A 12,309-nucleotide genomic window follows, 5' to 3' on the forward strand; every position below is an offset into this window, starting at 1 on the left:
ATCCATTCCTCTTCATTTTGATCTGACTCCACAATCACAAGGAAACTTTCTGATTTTACAATTTGCCTTGCAGGAGCTCTGAAGATATCTTTGTAGACAGATATTTAAGATACAGAAATTCTAAGATTGTATCTGATTATATAATTGTATTACAGCTTCTCTGAGTTACCTGTTTGCTACATCTTATCTATGTGACACTACACTTTATCATACTTTAATTTATATTCAGCTTTTCTGGCCCAACCTCAACACAGTCTGAATCGATATGCCATCTGATGATGGATTCTAAAAACGGTCATGGTTCAAACATAGCTACAGGATTTTGAAATTATATTATATATCAGTTAATGATATGTCAGTACAGATAAAAACTGTTTAGAAGCCTACTAGTTACATAATCATTTAGTGTGGGAATACTGGAAATTTAGAGAAGGATCTAATAGAAATCCTGATTTTGCTGGTTTTTTTATACCAAACAGCTGTAAGTGATATTGTGGATTATTGTTGATTTGTATAGATAGTGGAGTTATGCATTTACAAAGGAACCATAACCATCTTAAAGTCAGTTAATGGAGAATCAAATCCAGAACAAAGGAAGAGGTAATGGAATGAAACAGTTATAAAAACAGAAAAATAATTAAAAATTACAAAAACAAACACTTTAAAGAATCTCCTGCTTTTTGCCAATTAAATTCAAAGAAGTAAATGGAGAGGAAAACAAGGAGAGAAAAAGAGACTACTTTGTGGGAATACTTCATGCCATTTAATGAACCATAGAGGGAAGATGCTTTGCTTCATTATTTCACTGGTACTTTATCATAAAAGAAAGTGTTCCTTTTCTAAGTAAACTGGTAATTCCCCTTTACTTACACTATAGGTTGGACAGGAAGAGACTTCTAAGGGCCACAGAATATACTCAAATCATCTTTATATTATTTAATGAGGATCTGAAAGCTGAATGTCACCTTCTCAAGACACTGTATGCACTCACTGATAATAGTTTCATTTGGCATGACTCAGTTGATGGCCCCAAAAGCCTTCACTTTTCAGTAACAAGGTAGAGAATTTTTAAATTATCATATAACACATTGAATTATTCAATAAATAACCATGAATAATTAATGCCAAGAAGTATAATAAAAGTCATCACAGCTGGCTCTGCTGAGAGTTTCCCTCAGAAGATAGGTGTTACTGATTTTCAAAAGAGAGATTCAGAATGGGGAGCCCAAAAGCTGTAAGTGAAGCAATTTGCGTAAGAAGTCTACAGATGAATAAATAATAGCAGAACAAATGAGTCACCTCACTAAAGAAATACTTCATAGCAGGAACTGAAATAATGTTACAGTGAATATACTTCCTCAAATGTGTGCAGTAATCATGGAACCAAGATGAGCGTCCAACTAGAAAGACCTTGGAGAGGACCTTTGCATCAGAGAAGTGAATGTTGACATAGCATCTACTAGTTGGATTCCTACGACTCGATAATTGGGTCTGCCTTGGGAATGTAATTCTAATTCCTCCTTGTACTATGAACAATTCTTCTTTGTTTTTCTCAAAGATAATTTATTATGGGTATGGCCAGCGGGGCAGGAATGTAGAAGATAAATCCCATGAGCTTCAGTTAACATTTTACAACTGTATTCTATAATATGACAATCATGCAAAGTGAGACCAGTTATCAAACATTCTGCCCCACAAAGCATTAAAGTTCTACCTGCCTAGTCAAGAGGTTTACAATATATTCACTCTTAATGAAATTCTAAGATATAACAGGAAGACAGACATCTGAATCGAATATATGTTTGTACTTTATAACTACATGAATACTTTTCAGTTTATTTCCATTTAGCCTCTATATTAGATGTTCATGCTAAATTTCAAGTCAAAGTATTACTCTGACTTAGAAAATGGATCAATAATAATAATAGGCAACAATTTATAGCATTTACTTTATATCAAACAATGTTACAAGCCAGAGTTTGACAGTTTTTTAGTTTCTATAACAAGCCAGATAATAAATATATTAGACTTTAAAAGCCATATACAGTATCAGTCACAACTATTCAAACTACTCAACTCTGCCTTTGTTGAGTGAGAGCAGTTATGGACAACATGTAAGCAAATGAGCATGACTGGGATACCTATGGACACTGAATAAATGGATGCTGGATTTCATATAATTGTCATGTATCAAAAAATATCCTATTCCTTTTCATTTTTTTTTTCAATCATTATAGTAGGTAAAATCTATTCGTAGTTGCTGGGCCATGCAAAAACAGTATTATGTATGTTCAGTCATGTCCAACTCTTTGCAACCCCATGGACTGTAGCCACCAGTCTCTGTCCATGAGATTATCCTAGCAAGAATACTGGAGTGGGTTGTCATCTCCTCCTCCAGGGGATCTGCCCAATCCAGGGATCAAACCCGTGTCTCCTGTGGCTTCTGCAGTGCAAGCAGATTCTTTACCACTAAGCCACCTGGGAAGCCCTAGGCATCAGGCTAAATGTGGACGACAGGCTAGTTTGTCAACCTCTTTGGCAAGTGCAGGTGTACACACACACACACACACACACACACACACACACACAACCCTAAAAAGTACTTCTATTATTATCTCCAATCAGAAGACAAGGAAATTGTGTTACAAGGCTATTAAGCAATTTGTTCAATGCTATAGCAAATAAATCGAGGAGGCAGTATATGAACTGGCTTCAGAGTTAAGTTCTTAAACACTCCACTAGGGTTTCCTCCTCCCTGGAATGTGCAGACAGCACTTTATTTCTTTCATCTGTGAGAAGTATTGGAAATATGTTACACTCACTTGATATATTCTTGTGGTTAGATCTGTGACTAACCACAACTGTGATTTAACTTCCCCCTTTAACCTTTGCCTGTATTTTCCCTTGATAACAAGTCAACAGTACCACCATTTGACGTAACCTGAAATATAGTGGGCACCTCAAAATATTTATTGAATTAAAAACTTAGAGTGCATGAGAAACAATGTCATGCAGAGTGAAGGGTAATAAGAAATTTATTTTATGCCCTAACTGATTCAATTCAGTTCAGTTCAGTCGCTCAGTCGTGTCCGACTCTGCGACCCCATGAATCGCAGCACACCAGGCCTCCCTGTCCATCACCAACTCCTGGGGTTTACCCAAACTCAGGTCCATTGAGTCAGTGATGCCATCAAGCCATCTCATCCTCTGTCATCCCATTCTCCTCTTGCCCCCAATCCCTCCCAGCATCAGGGTCTTTTCAAATGAGTCAGCTCTTCACATGAGGTGGCCAAAGTATTGGAGTTTCAGCTTCAGCATCAGTCCTTCCAATGAACACTCAGAACTGATCTCCTTTAGGATGGACTGGTTGGATCTCCTTGCAGTCCAAGGGACTCTCAAGACTCTTCTCCAACACCTCAGTTCAAAAGCATCAATTCTTCAGTGCTCAGCTTTCTTCACAGTCCAACTCTCACATCCATACATGACCACTGGAAAAATCATAACCTTGACTAGATGTACCTTTATTGGCAAATTAATGTCTCCGCTTTTTAATATGCTGTTTAGGTTGGACATAACTTTCCTTCCAAGGAGTAAGCGTCTTTTAATTTCATGGCTGCAATCACGATCTGCAGTGATTTTGGAGCCCAAGAAAATAAAGTCAGCTACTGTTTCCACTGTTTCCCCATCTATCTGCCATGAAGTGATGGGACCAGATTCCATGATCTTAGGTTTATGTTGAGCTTTAAGCCAACTTTTTCACTCTCCTCTTTCACTTTCATCAAGAGGTTTTTTAGTTCCTCTTCACTTTCTGCCATAAGGGTGGTAGCTTTACTCAAAACCAGATAACAGGGACTTCCTTGGTGGTGCAGTGGTTAAGATTTCACCCTCCAATGCAGGGGGTACAGGTTTGACCCCTGGTCAGGGAGATAAGATCCCACATGCCTCATAGACAGAAAATCAAAATATAAAACAGAAACAATGCTGTAATAAATTTGATAAAGACTTTTAAAATGGTCCACACTAAAAAAATCCTAAAAATCATAAAATAAAACCTGTAAGTTTGACAACATAAGAGCTCTTAAAGAATTAAAAAAAGATTAAAAAATAAAACAAAAAATGCAGCCCTACAAGAGTGAAAAGCAAGCCCACCCAATATTCTTTAATTTTAATATCTGTGAGAATGCCAGAGAAGATTAAACTTCTTACTTAAGTAATCAATTATACATTTGGATATTTGATTCAACTAATTGTCCATTTCAGAGTTGATCATCATTTTGAAGATTACATCTATTTCTTAGTGATATTATCAAACATGAGAAGTACAAATGCATTAAGAAAATTAAACCCAGTAAAGTTATATAGTCTAAATGACAGTCAAGGAAGTTCCCTACTTTGTCACAAACTGCAAATTGCCTCACTTATAGAACTAGTTATCTCTCATCTCAATAGCTGGTACAGAGCATACAGAATTAATTGTATGATCAGTGTCATTCACAGTGATGACCACATCTGAGGAGCTTGTTCTTGATACTTAGCCTTTGATGTTTCTAGTGAGACCAGGACTTTGGAAATCAGAAAGGAGATAGTAAGATTAATGGGCACATCATATGACAGCACAAAGAGAAAAATTAAACAAAAATCTGTGGAAAACTGATTCTTGATAATATCTCAGAAATGTATCCTAATGTCTTCCAGCACTTTCAGAGATGGGCTTAATTTTTGTACTTTTGATGTAAGCCCTTTTCCTCTTATTCTGTACTAGTACAGATGGGGAACAGCTGGTCACCCCTCTCATTACAATTTCCCTCAAATATATGATGGCAGTAATTAAGTCACATTTCTACACTGCATTCTCGAGACTCAATAATTCAGGATACTAAATTGTAACATAAAATTCTTATGAAATTACCTCATTTCTAATTTTAGCCAACTAAATCATCACCTACATTAAAATCTGGATTTTCCCCCTTAAAATGGATAAGTCTGTTTAGCAGAAACTTTCTCTCGTGTATACTGACCCCAGATGTGACTTTGGCATCAGATATTCATCTGCTCTTTCAGCAAATCCTGTCAACATGAGACATATCTTTTGTGTAGCAGGCACTCCGCTCCACACTGGGAATGTAACCCAGAAAACATGACCTAGGCTAACAGTCTCTGCTGCCATGAAGTTTGCATTCAGTGGAACAGTGGCTCAGTGGTAAAGAATCCATCTGCCAAGGCAGGAGATTCAGGAAACATGAGTTCAATCTGTGGGTCCGGAAAATCCACAGGAGGAGGAAATGGCAACCCATTCCAGTATTCTTGCCTGGAGAATCCCATGGACAGAGGAGCCTGGAGGGCTATAGTCCATTGATTTCCAAAGAGTCCTACATGACTTACCAACTCAGCACACATGCATGCAAAGGAAAGAAAAAGTAAAAAACTGCACATTGTTAAAACTTCTATTAAGTAAGTAGTAAAGGTACCAAAATGAAGAATGAACAGTGATTTAAGGGGAAAGAAGGTCCAAAATTCTAATTCTGCTACTCATTTGTTTGGGCACATTACCTAATTTTTCTAAGCTTTTGTTCCTTCATCAATAAAACTGGTAGATAATATTGCCTACTCCATGGGGTTGGATTTTGGATTGAGAAAATAATTATAAAGGAACTTGGGTCCAAGCCAAGAACTTTCTAAGAACCCATTAATAATAATGATGATGATTTTATCAGCTAACATACATCATCATTATTTTCAACATGGAGATAAAACTCAGAATGACCATCTTGGTCATCAAGAATATATCTGGAGGCTTATGCTACAAAGGAAATGCAAATGCTGATATATTTAAAGCACTTATACATAAATCAATTTACTGATTATTGTTACATAAACTGGTAAGTTATATACATAGTATGTATAAGGTGGGCCCAACTGGTGTAAAAGTAATTTCCATTCACTTATTACAGGAAGTGAAGGAACTTACATTCTGTTGTGGATAAAAGGACCAATAAATGTGAAATAAAAGTAAAGAAAACTGTGTGTATTTGAAATACACCATCTCTCTTCTTTAAACTATAGTTTTACTATTGGTAAAGTGTGCCAGGGTATTTGCTGGCACATCATCAGTATTAAAAGCTTAACTGGATGTCAAGCATTTAGATGACTAGCACATATTCTTTTGCTCTTCTCTTCCTAAACCAGCACCTTTAAGCCAGTGCTCATTTCTAGTAAAGAAAGATCAGAATTGCAATGGAAGTTTCAACATTCAGTGATGGTATGACTTTGAGAAGAAGTCTCTAGGACTCCCTTTCCTCATGTACAAAAAAAAAAAAAAAGAATTTTAAAAAATCTATACCAAAGCATAAAAGAGATAAAGCAAAAAAAAAAAATTAGGATATGGCTTTTCAGTATTAACTTCTCTATAAATATTGGCCAGTGACTATTCAAAGTGGCTCACCTATTCATATGCTTCAAATATAAAATATGAATAGTAGTACCTAACCTGTCAACCCTAAAGGAAATCAGTCCTGAATATTTACTGGAAGGACTGATGCTTAAGCTGAAACTTGAGTACTTTGGCCACCTGATGCAAAGAACTGACTTATTGAAAAATACCCTGATGCTGGGAAAGATTGAAGGCAGGAAGAGAAGGCGATGACAGAGGAAGAGATGGTTGGATGGCATCACTGACTCAATGGACATGAGTTTGAGCAAGTTCTGGGAGTTGGTGATGGACAGGAAAGCCTGGTGTGCTACAGTGCATGGGGTTGCAAGAGTCAGACATGACTGAGCAACTGAAATGAACTGATGGTAAAGATTTTGTATAATTAAAAGTTGATATTGGGGGCTGGAAGAAGTTGCTACTGCAAGCATCCCAGCCTTAGGAAGACCAGATCACACATCGAGCTTCTGTGATGGACCAGGCATTGTAACGGGCACTGGAAAAACAAGGATATTCCCAGTCCTCAAGGATCTTCCCTTCTGGTTTGTAAAGAAATGAGATCAAGACCTGAGCCTTTGGAGTCAGAGCACTAACTCCAAGACCCTAGACTACCAGAGAACTAACCATAGGGAGTATCATACAGTGAGAACTCACACAAAGGAAACCACTTGAATATAAGACCTGGCATCACCCAACCACGAGTAGCACCCTGTGCAAGATGCCTCATCCAAACAATGAACAAAACAAAAATACAAACCCAGTCATCAACAGACAGGATTACCACCTCACTTAGCCTTGCCCATCAGAGGAAAAACAAAAAAATACTTAGCAGAAATCTCACCGTATGAAAAGCTTACACAAACCACTGTACCAACTTTAGAGTAGCAAAAACCAAAAGGAAAAAAGAATTCACCTTGAAGTCTGGGAGAAGGAGACCTCAAACACAATAAGTTTTAAAAAATAATGAAAAGACAGAGAAACAGTGCACAAATGAAAGAACAAAATAGAAACACAGAAGTCCAAATAAATGAGAAAATAGGCAAACTACCTGAAAAAGAATTCAGAGTAATGATAGTAAAGATAATAAAAAACCTTGAAAATAAAATGCAGAAAATGCAAGAATCAATTAACAAAGACCTAGAAGAATTAGAGAATAAACATACAGAGACAATACAACTAGTGAAACTAAAAATATTCTAGAAGGAATCAATAGCAGAATATCTGAAGCAGAAGAATGAATCAGTGAGCTGGAAGATAAAATGGTGGGGAAAAACTTCTGAAGAGAAGAATAAAGTAAAAAGAATGAAAAGAACTGAGGATAGTCTCAGAGACCTCTGGGATAATATCAAATGCAACAACATTCAAATTATACGGGTCCCAGAAGAAGATGAGAAAAAGAAAGGGTATGAGAAAATTTTTGAAGAATTATAGGTGAAAATTTCCCTAACATGGAAAAGGAAATAGTCAATCACGTCCAAGAGGCACAAATTCCATACAGGAGAAACCCAAGGAGAAACACGCCAAGACACATACCAATCAAACTAACAAAGACTAAACACAAAGAAAGAATATTAAAAGCAGCAAGGGAAAAGCAACAAGTAGCATACGAGGGAAACCCCATACATTTAACAGCTGATCTTTCAGCAGAAACTCTGCAGGCCAGAAGGTGATAGCAGTACATATTTAAAGCAATGAAAGGGAAAAATTTACAACCAAGACTACTGTACCTAGCAAGGATCTCATTCAAAATTGAAGGAGAAATCAAAAGCTTTTCAGACAAGCAAAAGTTAAGAGAATTCAGTACCACCAAACCAGGGACTTATATAGTCAATACAAGAAATACAAGAGAAGAAAAAGATCTACAAAATCAAACCCCAAACAATTTTTTAAGAAAATGGCAATGGGAACATGTATATCAAATATTACTTTAAATGTAAATGGATTAAATGCTCCAACCAAAAGTCACAGAATGGATGAATGGATACAAAAACAAGACCCATATATATGCTGTCTACAAGAAACACACTTCAGACCTAAACACACATATAGACTGAAGGTGACAGGTTGAAAAAAATACATTCCATGCAAATGCAAAAGAAAAGTGGGGTAGCAATGCTCATATAAGACAAAACAGACCTTAAAATAAAGATTACAAGAGCTAAGAAAGGACACTACATAATGAGCAAGGGATCAACCCAAGAGGAACACCTAACAATTGTAAATATCTATGCACCCAACATAGGGGCACCTCAATACATAAGACAAACTAACAAACACAAAAGGAGAAATTGACAGTAACACGATAAGAGTAGAAGACTTTAACACCCCACTCACACTAATGGACAGATCATCAAAATGAAAATTAATAAGGAAACAAGTCTTAAATGATACATTAGATGAAATGGATCTCATTGATATCTTCAGGACATTCCATCCAAATGCAGAAGAATACACTTTCTTCTCAGGTGTATATGGAACATTTTCCAGAATAGACCATATCTTGGATCACAAATAAAACCTCAGTAAATTTAAGAAAATTGAAATTGTATCAAGCATCTTTTCCAACCACAATGCAATGAGACTAGATATCAATTACAAGAAAAAAAACTGCAAAAACAAACACATGTAAATTAAACAATATGTTTCTAAAAAACCAACAGGTTACTGAAAAAATCAAATGGGAAATCAAAAAATTTCTAGAAATGTATGACAATGAAAACAAAAAACTCAAAACCTATGGGATGCAGCAAAAGCAGTTCTAAGAGGGAAGTTCATAGCAATACAATCCTACCTCAAGAAACAAGAAAAACATCAAATAGACATCCTAACTTTACAACTAAAAGTGGAAAAAGAAGAACAAAAAAAACCCAAAACTAGCAGAGGGAAAGAAATCATAAAGATCCAAGCAGAAATAAATGAAAAGAAATGAAGGAAACAATAGTAAAGATTAATAAAACTAAAAGCTAGTTTTCTGAGAAGACAAACAAAATTGACACACCTTTAGCCAGACTCATTAAAAAAAAAGAGAGAGAGGAGAATCAAATCAACAAAATTAGAAATGAAAAAGGAGAGGTTGCAATAGAAAATGCAGAAATACAAAGGATTATAAGATACCATTATGAACAGCTATATGGCAATAAAATGGATAACCTGGAAGAAGTGGACAGATTCTTAGAAAAGTTCAATCTTCCAAGACTGAACCAGGAAGAAATAGGAATTATGAAGAACCCAATTACAAGCACTGAAATTGAAGCTGTCAACAAAAATCTCCCCCAAAACAAAAGCCCAGGACCAGATGGCTTCACAGGAGAATTCTATCAAGCATTTAGAGAAGAGCTAATGCCTATCCTTATATTCTTTCAAAAAATTGCAGAGGAAGGAACACATCCAAACTCGTTCTACAAGGCCACCATCACCTTGATACCAAAACCAGACAAGACAACAAGGAAAAAAAAGAAAACTATAGCCCAATATCACTGATGAACATAGATGCAAAAATCCTCAACAAAATTTTAGCAAACAGAATTCAGCAACACACCAAAAAGCTCATACACCATGTTCAAGTTAGGTTTATTCCAGGAATGCAAGGATTCTTCAATATATGCTAATCAATCAATGTGATACACCATATTAACAAATTGAAAAGTAAAACCATATGATAATCACAGTAGATGCAGTGAAAGCTTTTGACAAAATTCAGCACCCATTTATGATTAAAACTTTTCAAAAAATGGGCATAGAAGGAACCTGCCTCAACATAATAAAGGCCATATATGATAAGCCTACAGCTAACATTATTCTCAATGGGAAAAACTGAAAGCATTCCCCCTAAGATCATGAAGAAGACAAGGGTGTCCACTTTCATAACTATTATTCAACATAGTTTTGGAGTCCTAGCTACAGCAATCAGAAAAGAGAAAGAAAGAAAATAATCCAGATTGGAAAAGAAGAATTAAAGCTCTTACTGTTTGTCAATGACATGATACTGTACATAAAAACCCTAAAGAAACTATCAGAAAATTACTAGAGCTCATCAGTGAATTTAGCAATCACAAGATACAAAATCAATACACAGAAATCAATGATATTTCTATATACTAACAATGAAACATTAGAGAGAAATTAAAGAATCAATGCCATTCACCACTGCAACAAAAAGAATTAAATATCTAGGAATAAACGTACCTAAGGAGACAAAAGAACTCTGCACAGAAAATTATAAGACATTGATGAAAGAAATCAAAGATGACATAAGCAGATGGAAAGATATTCCATGTTCCTGGGTAGGAAGAACCAATATTGTGAAAATGACTATACTACCAAATGCAATCTACAGATTTAATGTGATCCCTATTGAATTACCAATGGCATTTTTCACAGAACTAGAACGAAAATTTTCACAATTCATATGGAAACACAAAAGACCCTGAAAAGCCAAAGCAGTCTTGAGAAAGAAGAATGCAGCTGGAGGAATCAGGCTTCCTGACTTCAGGTTATGTTACAAAGCTACAGTCATCAAGACAGTGTGGTGCCGGCACAAAAACAGAAATATTGACTAATGGAACAAGATAGAGAGCCCAGAAATAAACCCATGCACCTATGGGTACCTTATTTTTGACAAAGGAAGCAAGAATATACAACAGGGCAAAGACAGCCTCTTCAAAAAATGGTGCTGGGCAAACAGGACAACTACATGTAAAAGAATGAAATCAGAACACTTCCTAACACCATACACAAAGATAAACTCAAAATGCATTAAAGACCTAAATGTGAGGCCAGAAACTATAAAACTCTTAGAGGAAAACATAGGCAGAACATTCGATGACATAAATCAAAGCAAGATCCTCAATGCCCACCTCCTAGAGTAATGGAAACAAAGACAAAAGCGAGAAAGTGGGACCTGATTAAACTTAAAAGCTTTTGTACAGCAAAGGAAATTATAAGCAAGGTAAAAAAAAAACAACCCTCAGAATGGGAGAAAATAAAAGCAAATGAAACAACTGACCAAGGATTAATTTCCAAAATATACGAGCAGCTCAAACAATTCAATGCCAGAAAAACAAACAACCCAATCAAAAAGTGGGAAAAAGACCTAAACAGACATTTCTCCAAAGAGGACATACAGATGGCTAACAGACACGTGAAAAGATGCTCAACATTGCTCACTATTAGAGAAATGCAAAGCAAAACTACAATGAGATATCACCTTACACCAGTCAGAATGGCCATCATCAAAAAGTCTACAAACAATAAATGCTGGAGAGGGTGTGGAGAAAAGGGAACGCTCTTGCACTGTTGGTGGGAATGTAAATTGATACAGCCACTATGGCAGACAGTGTGGAGATTCCTTAGAAATCTAGGAATAAAACCACTATATGGCCCAGCAATCCTACTCCCAGGCATATATCCTGAGGAAACCAAAATTGAAAAGGACACATTTATCCCATTGTTGACTTAAAGCTCAACATTCAGAAAACTAAGATCATGGCATCCAGTCCCATCACTTCATGGCTAATAGATGGGGAAACAGTGGCAACAGCGGCTGGCTATATTTTGGGGGGCCCCCAAATCACTGCAGATGGTGATTGCAGCCATGAGATCAAAAGACGCTTACTCCTTGGAAGGAAAGTTATAACCAACCTAGAGAGCATATTAAAAAGCAGAGACATTACTTTGGCAACAAAGGTCCATCTAGTCAAGGCTATGGTTTTTCCAGTGGTCATGTATGGATGTGAGAGTTGGACTATAAAGAAAGCTGAGCACCGAAGAATTGATGCTTTTGAACTGTGGTATTGGAGAAGACTCTTGAGAGTCCTTTGGACTGCAAGGACATCCAACCAGTCCTATCTAAAGGAGATCAGTCCTGGGTGTTCACTGGAAGG

This window comes from Odocoileus virginianus, chromosome 20 (assembly GCF_023699985.2).
Source record: "Odocoileus virginianus isolate 20LAN1187 ecotype Illinois chromosome 20, Ovbor_1.2, whole genome shotgun sequence".
Taxonomy (NCBI): domain Eukaryota; kingdom Metazoa; phylum Chordata; class Mammalia; order Artiodactyla; family Cervidae; genus Odocoileus; species Odocoileus virginianus.